This window comes from Danio aesculapii, chromosome 4, assembly GCF_903798145.1.
Source record: "Danio aesculapii chromosome 4, fDanAes4.1, whole genome shotgun sequence".
NCBI lineage: Eukaryota > Metazoa > Chordata > Actinopteri > Cypriniformes > Danionidae > Danio > Danio aesculapii.
This window is the reverse complement of record NC_079438.1, coordinates 11,794,856-11,808,507: the sequence shown is the minus strand read 5'-3', so window position 1 is coordinate 11,808,507 and position 13,652 is coordinate 11,794,856. Positions and strand designations below refer to the sequence as shown.

Here is a 13,652-nt window from a genome sequence, read left to right as displayed (position 1 = left end):
AAATAACTAATTTTAGAAATACAATTTAGATGATGAGGTGACATGGTGGCGCAGTGGGTAACACGTTCGCCTCACAGCAAGAAGGTTGATGGTTTGAACCTCGGCTGGGTCAGGTGGCATTTCTGTGGCATACCATGTTGGCGTGGGCTTCCTTCGAGTGCTCCAGTTTCCCCCACAAGTCCAAAGACATGTGGTACAGGTGAATTGAGTAAGCTCAAATTGTCAGTAGTGAATATGTGTGAGAATGAGTGTGTATGGATGTTTCCCAGTAATAGGTTGCAGCTGAAAGGGCATCTGCTGTGTAAAACATGTGCTGAATAAGTTGGTGGTTCATTCCGCTGTGGCGACCCAGGATTAAAAAAGGGAAATGAATTTAGACGGCATTTAAAGGTTTTTGCATCTGATCTCAATATAATATATATTTTTTTGGCATTATAAGCTGAGCTTATTGTGCTGCACTTTTTTGCTTCTACATTTTAACAGTAAACAGAAACATTATTGAACAAAGAAACATACAATAAACATGGCCTTAACAATAAGCGACAGAGCAAATATCCTCTAATCACTCATTCAGACAAAAAGGCAAAAGTGAACCCTTCCTTTTCATTGATAGGACTTTTATGTGAACATCTCCAACAATGAGCTCTCTACACTTTTGAGCGAACTCTGTTCATTTTCCTGGTGTGAAGCTGGTGCTGTTAAATTGCTCCCTGTTAGCAAAGTACAGCTCTGCAATTGGAGCGAGCTGGGCCACTGCATTTCGAGAGACACCTTCTCTGTGGAATGCTCTGGTCATGGTTGCTCCACGTCTTGTCAGCTTCAAAAGCCTTTTGTAGCGATGTATGACATCACGAACATTATTAGCTGAAAAACTATTTAAAACAATTAATACCTTCATGACCAAATAATCACAATGCAACCACCTATCCTAAGCCTAATGAGCACGTACAAATATAGAAAGAAGTATCATTAACACTGGCACATCTGTGTGTGTGTAAGAGCGTGAAAACAGTACATTTGAGACAGAGAGACAGAATGTAGGTGTGTGAGAGAGAGCATGTACAAGAGTGAGTGTGTACGCAACAAGTGTCTCCACTTTCCTTCCTAATCTGCAACTGCCTCTCTGGCTATACCACTAACTGTGCCCTCTCTCTCTCTCTCTCTCTCTCAAAAAAATAAATAAATAAAATAAAATAAATAAATAAAATAAATAAATAAATAAAAATAAATAAAAAAATAAAATAAAAAAATAAATAAAATAAAAAAAATTTTTTTACTAATGCTTTGCTTCTTAGACTTTACACACCTGAAACTTGTCTATAGCACTTGTTCACTGCTGCTCTTATAGTTGTGTAAATTGCTTCCTTGTCCTCATTTGTAAGTCGCTTTGGATAAAAGCGTCTGCTAAATGACTAAATGTAAATGTAAATGTACAATATGTGTGTGAGTGAGAGCATGTACATGTTTATCTAAGAGGGAGAACATGTATAAAACTGTGTGTGAGAGGGATCACATGCTTGTGTGTGTGTGTGTGAGAGAGAGAGAGCATGTACGTGTGTGTCTATGAGAGAAAGAATGTCTGTGTGTATGAGAGAGCATGTACAAGAGTGAGTATGTGAGTGATTGTGTGTACAAGTGTGTGTGTGTATTTGTACAATATGTGTGTGAGAGCATGTATATGTGTGTAAGAGAGAGAGAGCATGTGTGAGAGAGAGCATGTACAAGAGTGTGTGTGTGAGTGAGAGTGTGTACAGGTGTGTGTAATTGTGTATAAGACTGTGTGTGAGAGAGAGAGCATGCACTTGTGTGTGTCTGAGAGAGAGAGCACATGTACATGTGTACTTGTGTGTGTGTGAGTGAGAGCATGTACAAGTGTGTGTGAGTGTATAAGAGAGTGAGCATGAACTGTATGTGTGTGTGAGAGAAAGAGCATGTTTGTCTAAGAGAGAGAGAGAGAGAGAGAGAGAGAGAGAGAGAGAGAGAGAGAGAGAGCGTGTACATGTGCTTGTGAAAGATTTTCAAAAACACATTGAATTGTGGATTCCATATAGAGGAGACAATTGAAACAAATTACACACCAAACTTATTTAAAAAAGAAAACTAATCGTATCATTCATTATGATGTAAACAGAAATAACTACCATAAAATTAAAGCTGGACCTCGTTTATCTTGTCATATTTATTCTTCTTGTCCTTCTTCTTCTTGTTCTTTCTATTCCTTGCTTTAGTTTTTCTTCTCTGAGTCTCTTCTGAACTGGAACTGGAAGAGGTGTCATCACAGGATTCGTCTGTCACTGATGACTCTACATCCGTTGATGCGTTCTCATCACTAAATAGGTCAACAGCACTGGATTCTTCACGTCCAACTGATGTACCAGGAATCAGATCATCTGAATGTAAAATCAATACAAATGATTGAAAAAGTTTTTTTGCAATATACTATTTGAAACAGTGCACAACCAGTCTAATCTCTACAAACTAATATACACAGTGTCTGTATTAACTTATACATTATACAAAACAATATGTTCAGCTCTTACTTTGCTGCTGCATTGAAAGCTCCACTACTTGCTGGCGAAGTTCACTGTTCAAGGCTTCCAGCTCATTAACTTTATTTTGTAACACTTCTGCCTTGTTCTGCCACATCAGTATTTCTTGCTTTATTGGTTTCCTTGTATTCACTGGAAGTAAAACAGGGTGACAGTTATATTTCATCTTTTGTATACAGTGTTAACATTTATATAATTATACTGTATGAAGTTAGCAGTTTAAAGAGGTAACAGATAGGCTTACCTTCACCCTTCACGCTTCCTAGGTTGTGTTTTTACAGGTGTTGTACTGTGACATCTAGAAATATAAAAAATCATTTTAGAAGGTGGCAAAACCTTTAAGGCCATTGGGCAGTTAGTTAAACAGTGTTGTGCTGAAATGTCCTGAAAATTTGTCAGACCAAGCAGTTATTTACTTTTTGGTTTTATATTTAAGAAAACCCTGCTGAAAAATCCAGCTTAAACCAGCCTAGGCTGGTTGGCTGGTTTTAGCTGGTCGACCAGCCTGGTTTTAGAGGGGTTTTGGCCATTTCCAGGCTGGTTTCCAGCCCTTTCCAGCCTGGTCCTAGCTGGTCAGGCTGGAAAATGACTTGCTAAATCCGGCTAAAACCACCTTGAGCAGCCTGGTTTAAGCTGGACATAGCTGGTTTTGGCTGTGCTCCCAGCCTGGCTAGGCTGGTCAAGCTGGTCATCTTCTAGACTGACTAGCTAAGACCAGGCTGGAAATGGCTGAAAACTAGCCTGGAAATGGCCAAAACTCCTCTAAAACCAGGCTGGTCAACCAGCTAAAACCAGCCAACCAGCCTAGGGTGGTTTAAGCTGTTTTTTTTCAGTAGGGAAGTTTTAAGGGAACTGGATAAAATTATCAATAATAATATTTTAATATAATGTAATCATTTTTATTTTAAATAATAATTATATATATATATATATATATATATATATATATATATATATATATATATATATATATATATATATATATATATCCACACACACACACACACAGTCTAAAAATGATTATTAAGCATGTAATATACACCCAATCTAAAGATATATTATTAAATCATGCAAAACTACTTGAAGTTTACACACGTCTTCAAAATCATAAAATGTGTGAGCACGCATTCAAAGCGAGCGCCTTCGATCTCCTTCGTGGTCGAGAAAGAGTAGTATAAGTTACTGTAGCATGTAACTGCTTCATTTAAAAGGGTTTGAAAAAAACAGACTCAAGTCAAGGAGTCGATTCCTGTCCTGGAGTCGATTCCGAGACTAGGTTCATTGAGAGTCAAGGAATCGACTCTCATTCTCTACAGACTGATTTAGAAATCCAGTTGTTTTGCCATTGTACTCATGTACACAATATTAAATCTCATTACATTTTTACAGTCCATAAATCACGTTTTTTGAACCCAAGAAACAACATAAAAACATTATTTTAAAAATCTAAAAACTAAAAACTTTTCTAAAAACTGAATTATCTTTACAAATAAACTCTTCAAATTCTATTTAGATTACTTGTTTCCAAAAAACATCCCTGAATAAAAGTACAGCACAAGTGCAGCACAGTATTGCCACAGCATTGGGATATTAGATTATATATCAGCACAATGCACAAGTGTAGTAAAGTTGTACGTTAATATACTTCAAATTGTACTGTTGTTGAACTTATTGTAATTTATTTGAATTTTATAATTCATTATTTTGCATTTGCACATTTTACTTCAGTTATCCTCCTTTAAACTGTTGATATACTGTAGTTTTGCTTCCGTTTACTGAAGTTATTTTTGTAAGGGTTTGTTTAGGCTATATTGTGTTGTAAGTATGAAATGTAAAAGTAACACACCGCTCTCCTAGAGGTGCACCCGTGGTAACATATATAGCACGCTTCAAAGGGAAGCTCCACAAATATAACTACACTCCAACAAAGACTAAATATTTTTTCTTTTGAAAGACGAGACTAGCGTGAATAGAATGATTTCAACAAAGAAACTCACCTCTTAAGCAAGAATCCAGGCAATCCAATCTGTAAAAACATTAGTCCACAACTTATTCATACATTGATAAACATCCATGGAATGCACTGCTATTATCCAAACTAATCCTTGCAGTATGTTCAGTGGAGTAGCGTCTCCAGTCATAACACTAAAGATTTTGGTCAACAAAATGGCTGCCGGTCTCTTGCATTTGTGATTGACACTCCTTTGAGCCAATAGCTGAAAGGAGAAGCGTCACCATCCAATTAGCTCTAAAAAACTTAAGATGGTCCCGGCCTCTCTCTTATGAATGGGCTCTGTGGCAAAGACTTTGTGAATGAATTGGCCAGATATGCTTGTGATTTTAATCACGTTAAGATTCCAAACATAATGTTATTCATGGACTAAAGGGGTGGTCCACTACGATATCATATTTTAAACTTTAGTTGATGTGTAATGTAGCTGTGTAAACATAAACAGCATCTCTGAATGTAAAATGCTCAAAGTTCAACGCAAAGGGAGACCTTGGTTTTTACAGAGTTAGCGTAGCAAAACCTACAATAAACAAATTTTGGGGACTACAAAAAAATACTTCCGGGCCAGTAAGATCACAAACATACTTTTACCACGCGCACACACTGCGCAGCTAAGGGGCGTAGCCAGAGGCACTGTAATGTTACAGCAGAGAAAGCTGAAATGCCGTTTAAACACTGCTATTTCCACAGAGCTTCTTCTGTTTCTGTATTTGAGCTTCCAAATGACACGACACAAAGACAGAAGTGCTTACAGTTCAATTTTAATTATGTTCCAGAGAATTATAAAATACATAGCAAGCATGATTTGACAAAACACAGCTTCCAGAATCTCTCCCAGTTCAGTGCTAGATTCAGTTAAAATCTCTTCAAAGAAGGAGTAGCTCCAACAAGCAGAAGCTGTAGCCTGTGAGTTTTTATTTGTTAAAATGTATCATGACAGTGTCTAGCCTTAACAGTATTGTAGCAAAGATGTAAACAATAGGAAATGCTGTTTGGCACCGCTCTATTATCATTATGTTTAAATATTCTAATAGTTCTTTTTTAACATATTCTACACATGTTAAATCATTCAAATGATTAGGGTTAAATCACCAAAATGTCTTTTTGGGTTTATTGTCCAGGTCAGGTACACTGTTAAATATACCCCTGCATGATCTGAGATGTCTCTTGTTCCTATTTTACAGTCTTTTATTTTATGTTGATCTGACCCAAACATAAAAAAATAATCAATTCTAGAATAAGACATGTGGGTGGAAGTATATTCTTTTTTAAGAGGTTATATGTCTCTCCACACATCTATTAAGCCTAATTCTTTCATCATAAATCTTATTTGTCTAGTTTCTTTACTAATTTACTTATTAGAAGATGAGTCCAATTTAGAATGAAGTTGTACATTCCAGTCTCCCCTACAGATCAACGTACCTGACGCCTCCTTGGCTATAATGGTAAATATTTTTTTTTGAGAAATGCTTTGTCTTTTTCAGGAGGTTTATATATATTAAAGTACCTTCGATTTGGTCGATAGTTCCTTTTATTAGGTTATATCGTTCTTCTCTATCAGTAATCTTAGAAATTATTTGAAAGTTGGTTTTATTTGAGATTAATGTCATTACTTCTCGTTTACGACCAATATTATATGAGGAAAAGAAAACCTTAAATCCCATTTTTCCAGAATCCCTTTTTCCTCTTGCCAGAAGATTATCTGTTGCTTTTCTCTTTTCATTTTAGCCACGAGTTTGCTTCTTTTAATCGGATTTAGTAACCCATTAATATTCAAAGTAATTACTCTATATTCCTGTTTTTGCATATACTATAATCAGATGTTATTGCGAAGATCACGGTGACCAGAACAAGAAAAACACAAACATGAATATCTTGAACCACATAATAAAACATTACGAAAAAGGTCTCCAAACCTTGAAGTCTTAAAATAACTTCCTAATGTGAGGGGAAATCCATCCTTCTCTAAAGGGCCCCTTCCTTGCTGTGCCTATTGCACAAAAAATGTTAACGAATATATTCAGCACCCATATCTGGCAATATTATATTCTTGTATTTCTGGCTAGGTTTTCAAGTTAAATATTTCTACTTTCTGATTATAGCAAGGGATTTTAGTTTTATAAATTAGAATTCCTTCATGTCTTCCTACCAGTATGTTACTCAATGACTTGAGTCTTGGTGTGCTCTAATCATTCATCTTGTGTAATTGGTCAGTTCGGTTAAATACTATTCTTCCTTCAAATGATTTAAATGTCCATCATCGGTGAATTAAGTCAAGAAGTTTTACCAGTCTCTCAGAGTTCTTTGTTAGGATCTGTCAGGTTTTACCCTTCTTTCAAATGGAGCTAGCATTGTCCCTTTGAAATTCACATAGTTTTCCCAGATCTTCACTTGATGTTTTTCCTTACTTTTTTCCATGTCACTCCTTTTGCCAAGGTCTTTGTTTCACTTTCCCAGAGATTCCTATAACAGTTTCTTCTTCGCTGTTTATCAGTCCTTTTTCTTTCAGATCTCTTGATGCCTCCGTCATCGAATTGTAAATGACCGGCCCGTTTTCCAGAAAGATTCTATGTTTCGCTGGCGGTGGTGTTTGGAACTTAATCCCCTTTTCTTTCAGAATTTTTCTTAAAGGAGCAAAAGCCCGTCTTTTCTGTTGGATCTCAGGTGGGTAGTCTTGGTCAAAGAAAATCCTTTTATCTTTCCAGTGTATTACGTTCTTTCTCCATGCGGAGGACCAGTTTATTTGTTTTGTATTCCAGGAAGAATACCACCACTGATCTAGGGTGGCATCAGCGGGTGGTTTTGGTCCAAGTGCCCGGTAACACCATTGGCTTTTAAGGTTCAATTAGTCGAGTGACAGCTCCATTTTGATAATCTTTCCACCAAGTCTTGGATATTATTCCCTTCGCTTTCTTCCGGGATTCCAAAAATCCGAACATTATTTCTACGTGATTCTAGATCTAACAGTTTCTCTTGTAAATTTTCTTGAATTTGGATGGTTTGATCAAGCATTTCTTTCATCTCAGCAATGTTCTCCTCCAATTCTCCAACTCGCTTCTCCACATCGTTGACCTGCCATTGCATTTAGGTCCATGATAAGGCCATCCAGTTTTTTATTGACTTCTTGTTTAAAGTTACTTAGTTCCATTTTCACATGTTTTGCGAGAGAATCTTGGAAGGTGGTTAAATCGCATTTAATATCCATCTGGAAAGCTTTGATGTCCGTATGTATTGCTGCAATGCTAGCTGACAGGCTATCAGCTGTCCCGTCCGTCTCTGATTTTTCATCTGTTGATTTCTCATTTTTTTCAGGTTTCAATGGTTGTTTTTGTCCCCCTCCATGTTATTTAAATATGGATGTAAAAAGGAGGATTAAAACCAGTGTGTATGGGAGCGCTCTTTCTATGCTGCTACATGTGTCTACGCCATACCAGAAACCATCCTATGTGTTTCTTAAGCTGCCCCAAATGAGTGAAACTCTGTACACACAGATCATGTCTACGGTTTCTCTCCAGTGTGAATCCTCTCATGTGTTTTCAGGGTTCTTGAGTGAGTAAACCTCTTACTGCACTATAAACACTTGTACGGGTTTTCTCCAGTGTGAATCCTCTGGTGCCGTTTCAATTCTGCAGCTGTGATAAAAGTCTTCTCACACTCCAAGCACATATACTCTCTCACACCAGTGTGGATCTTTGTGTGTTTATTAAGGTGTGATAATTGGCTGAAACTCTTCCCACACTGAGTGCATGTGAATGGTTTCTCTCCAGTGTGGATCCTCATGTGTTTATTAAGGGATGATGATTGGCTGAAACTCTTCCCACACTGGTTGCATGTGAATGGTTTCTCTCCAGTGTGGATCATCATGTGTTGGTTAAGGGATTATGATTGGCTGAAACTCTTCCCACACTGGTTGCATGTGAATGGTTTCTCTCCAGTGTGGGTCATCATGTGTTGATTAAGGTGTGATGAGTGGATGAAACTCTTCCCACAATGAGTGCATGTGAATGGTTTCTCTCCAGTGTGGATCATCATGTGTTGATTAAGGTGTGATGATTTGCTGAAACTCTTCCCACACTGGTTGCATGTGAATGGTTTCTCACCAGTGTGGATCATCATGTGTTGATTAAGGTGTGACGATTTGCTGAAACACTTCGCACACTGAGTACATGTGAATGGTTTCTCTCCTGTGTGAATCATCATGTGTTGATTAAGGTTTGATGATTGGCTGAAACTCTTCCCACACTGAGTGCATGTGAATGGTTTCTCTCCAGTGTGGATCTTCATGTGTTGATTAAGGGATGATGATTGGCTGAAACTCTTCCCACATTGAGTACATGTGAATGGTTTCTCTCCGGTGTGAATCATCATGTGTTGATTAAGGCATGATGATTGGATGAAACTCTTCCCACACTGAGTGCATGTGAATGGTTTCTCTCCTGTGTGGATCATCATGTGAATCTTAAGCTTGCTTTTGCTTGCCAAACTCTTTCCACACTGAGTGCAGGTAAAACAACTCTTGTCTCTCACTTTTAAAATACCATCAGTCTCTAAATGAGTTATGTCCTCAATTTTGACATGCTGTTCCTCCTCTTTAGTCTCATCATAGTCTTTAATTAGGTCTGAAATAAATAAAAAGTTCAGTTTTTAGTAAATCATTAAAACTCTCATCAAAAGCTTATGTGAAATGGCACAAAAAACATTGGCTACACAAACCTTAATTTTGATGCAACAAAACTACAGTTTGTCAAACAAAAGGTAACATTTTTGGGGCACGTCATTACTCCACACAGCAAATCTCTGTCTGAAAAAAGGGTGAGTGATATAAAAAATGTACCAAAACCACTAACAAAAAAACAGATGTTGTCCTTTTTGGGAATGTGCTCATACTGTCGCACATTTATTCCAAATTATGCAATTTTGGAACAACCACTGAGAGCCCTAACGTTAGGGAAGGGGATGAAATCCACTGATAAACTAGAATGGACAACAGAGGCAGAACAGGCATTTGTAAATATGAAATTACAAATGGCTGAAGCCCCTGCACTGGGCATACCAGTACCAACAAAACAATTTGGTGTCAGAATAGTGGGATGTCTTGGAGGAACTTTTCCGGACCCTGCAGACGGTGACTGATCATCCTGAGACTTCGTGTCACAGCCCTGTCCCACTCGGTTGAGGGGCCGACCGCCAGGCTCGGAGAGGAACCCCACTGACATCTGGGAAAAAGAACTCAAGTGGCATCTGAACTCTCTGGTAAGAGACAAATTCTTTGTTAATTGCTAAATGAGATTTGAGTAGATTTTGGAATTTTTATTGGGCAGTCAAAACATTTTCACTGTGATTTGGGCCATCACCATGCTGGTAGATCTGTCTCTGTGGGATAGCAGCGTAATTAAAACAAGTGAGATCTAACACCAGGCAGGGATCAAGACCTTTCTCACAAGTGAGATCTGGTGCCTGACTAAGATCAAGACCTTTTTAACATGTTTGGCTAGCTAACTGCGATTTTCTCCCGGGAGGGGGTTGAAATCAGGGGCTGTGCGATTTACTTCCAGAAGGAGGTTGAAATCAGGAGCAGTGCAATTTACTTCTAGAAGGGGGTTGAAATTGGGGGGCACGCAATTAGAGCTGGATAGCTTAACTTTTCGATTTTAGGTGAAAAGTCGAAATCTGTTGGAGACGTCCAACAGATTAATAGGTACCGAAAAAGTCCAAAGAGAGGGGCTATCGCCAGCATGGGGAAGTCTCAAAGTAAGGTCAGAAAATATGATACACTGGTGTTTTGGAACATGGAAGGACTATATGGAGAAAAAGGCATGAAAGATATAGGGAAATTAATAAAGTACCAAAATTTTCCAAGAGAAGGAACGTTGAGTGTTACGAGGTTAAGTACAGTGAAAGAGTCGATAGAAAAGAAAAAAAGAAGAGCAGGTTGTTGTTGTTGTGAAAGGCATGTGTGTGTGTCCTGCGAAGACACTGTTGATTGTTGGCTAGAAGAGGCAGATAAGAGACAAAGGAAAATGCTGCAGAAGCAGCTGGCATGTAGGGAAAAGAATGAAGGAGATAAAGTGAAGGAAAAAGCAAATAAAAAAATGTGAAAGTGTGAATGAAAGAGTAATTAGCACTACTAATCCTTTCTATACATCTGTTTCCACACATGTTCCACCGCCGTTTCATCACTATCCCATGGCTGATCTGCGAGCCCTGAGAACTGACCCAGACCTCGACTGCTGCCCTCCCAGAAGACCAACCGCACCACCGCAACCCCCACCACAAGCAAGCGGAAGACAGGTGGCTACAACCAGCAGTGAAGAAGACGAAAAAGACTCAGAGGATGAGGAAGGGGATCCGATCACGGAAGCCACAGCCAAAAGGGCCAGAGAAAGAGCAGGAAAAAGACAGAGGGGAAAAGGAAAACCTGTTGAACCATCAACCAGAACCCTCAGAAGCAACTCAGTCAAGAGTGAGGAGGTCAGTTTTGAAGTCACAGCACCGATGGTAGAGGTGGCTGGACCGGAAGGAGCAATGATGGTCTACAGAACCTGGACGGTGGCTGACATGACAGAAGGTACAGCTCATTTACCAGATCCTGCAGCGTCTGGGGAACAGTTTGCAGAGGCACTAGAGAGCTTCTGTAAAGAATTCAGCCCGACCACAATCGAACTTCCACGAGTGATGATGATGAAGATGGGACCAGTGAACTGGGGGAAAGTGAGTGACAAACTGACAACTGATAACGTCCGACGGGAACATCCAGAATGGGAACATGGCAAAAATGTGACATATGTGGCTGCTATCGAACGTCTGACCAGAGCCATAAAGATTGCCTTTCCAGTACGGGTCGACACTACACTGATTTCTATGTGTCATCAAGGAAAGAACGAGTCTGTCCAAGAGTTCTACCACAGACTTCATGATACTTTCAAGAAACACAGCGGAATGCAGGAGCCAGCAGTATTTTTCCTGTAAAAAAAATAAGGGATAATGGAATGTCGACAGAATAGCGTTTTGTACAAGATTTGCAAGCAGTAAATGCAGCTGTCAAACAAAGGGCTCCATTAGTTCCTAATCCTTACACGATTTTGTCACAAATTCCTGAAAAATCACAATTTTATTCAGTGGTTGATCTGGCAAATGCATTTTTCAGCGTGCTAGTGGACAAAGATAGCCAGTTTTGGTTTGCATTCAATTTCAATGGTAAAAGCTACACCTTTACACGTTTGTGTCAGGGTTTCACAGCATCTCCAACTTTATACAATGAGGCATTGTTGAAAAGTTTGGAACCTTTGACCCTGACAGCTGGAACTGCTTTGTTACAATATGTTGATGACCTGTTGATATGCGCTGAAAATGAACAGACGTGTGTGAATGACACTGTGACTCTCCTTAAGCACTTAGCTGCGGAGGGCCACAAAGTCAGTTTAGCAAAACTACAGTTTGTCAAACAAAAGGTAACATTTTTGGGGCACGTCATTACTCCACACAGCAAATCTCTATCTGAAAAAAGGGTGAGTGATATAAAAAATGTACCAAAACCACTAACAAAAAAACAGATGCTGTCCTTTTTGGGAATGTGCTCATACTGTCGCACATTTATTCCAAATTATGCAATCTTGGAGCAACCCCTGAGAGCCCTAACGTTAGGGAAGGGGATGAAATCCACTGATAAACTAGAATGGACAACAGAGGCAGAACAGGCATTTGTAAATATGAAATTACAAATGGCTGAAGCCCCTGCATTGGGCTTACCAGTACCAACAAAACCATTTGTTCAGATGGTAGATGAAAGGAGTGGGTTCATGACGTCATTACTCTTACAGGACCACGGAGGTAGGCTGCGACCTGTGGCCTACTTTTCCAGCAAACTTGACCCTGTAGCAGCAGGCCTGCCACGTTGCTTAAGAGCAGTGGCGGCAGCGGAAAAAGCTGTTATGGCTTCAAGAGATTTTGTTGGTTATTCTGATCTGATACTGATGGTGCCGCATGCAGTGTCTATGATACTCCAAGAACAAAAAACATCGCATTTGTCAACAGCTCGCTGGCTGCGATATCACACTATCTTGTTAGATATGCCAAATGTGACTGTTAAACGATGCACAGGGTTGAATGCGGCTACTCTTCTTCCTAATGAGGAAGATGGGGAGGAGCATCATTGTTGTTTAACAGCACTCGAACAGGTGTGTACACCACGACCTGACCTTTCTGACGAACCACTTGAAAATTGTGAAAATGTCCTCTTTGTGTATGGTTCAGCATTTAAAAATCCACAAACAGGCCAGAATAAGGTTGGTTACGCTGTGACAACTGAATTTGATGTGGTGACCTCTGGGAAATTACCAGGGCATTACTCTGCACAGGCCGCAGAGCTTGTGGCGTTGACAGAAGCATGTAAATTGATGACAGAAAAGGAAGTCACAATTTATACTGATTCAAGATATGCGTTTGGGGTAGCTCATGATTTTGGGGCTTTGTGGAAACACAGAAATTTTCTAAAATCTGATGGTCGACCAATACTCCATGCTCCTTTAGTGGCTGCACTACTGGAGGCAATTTTACTACCTAGCAAACTGGCCATTTGTAAATGCGCAGCGCACTCTAACAACAAAGATTCTGTATCTGTAGGTAACTCCAGAGCAGACGCGGCAGCAAAAGTCACGGCGTCCCGAGACGAGGACAGTTCTGAATGTACTTTGCTATCTGCTGACAATAACAATGATGTCTGTTCTTCTTTACAGGATATGCAAACATTCGCGACGGGACTGGAGAAAAACAAGTGGAGACAGTCTGGCTGCGTGATGAAAGATAATGTGTGGAAGTGTGCTGAGGGCAAGGCTTGTTTACCAAAACATTTTTTCCAACATTATGCGAAATTGATTCACGGTAAAGATCATGCGTCAAAGACACCAATGGTTACGCAAATGAGAGAACTGTGGTTCACAAAGGGGTTCACCACATTTGCGGACATTTTCTGTAGACGATGTGTAATTTGCAATACACATAATGTGGCCAGAGCAATAAAGGTTCCACAAACATCTCACCCACCTCCAAAAGGGCCATTTGAATATTTGATGATGGATTTCATTGAATTGTCC

The 13,652-nt window shown here is 39.4% G+C and overlaps 2 pseudogenes; one reads left to right on the top strand and one right to left on the bottom strand.

Moving 5' to 3' along the window:
- LOC130222059 (oocyte zinc finger protein XlCOF6-like) overlaps window positions 1-13,652 on the top strand; it is a 167,618-nt pseudogene that overhangs the window by 59,305 nt on the left and 94,661 nt on the right.
- LOC130222634 (gastrula zinc finger protein XlCGF57.1-like) lies at window positions 5,172-9,776 on the bottom strand (annotated as a pseudogene).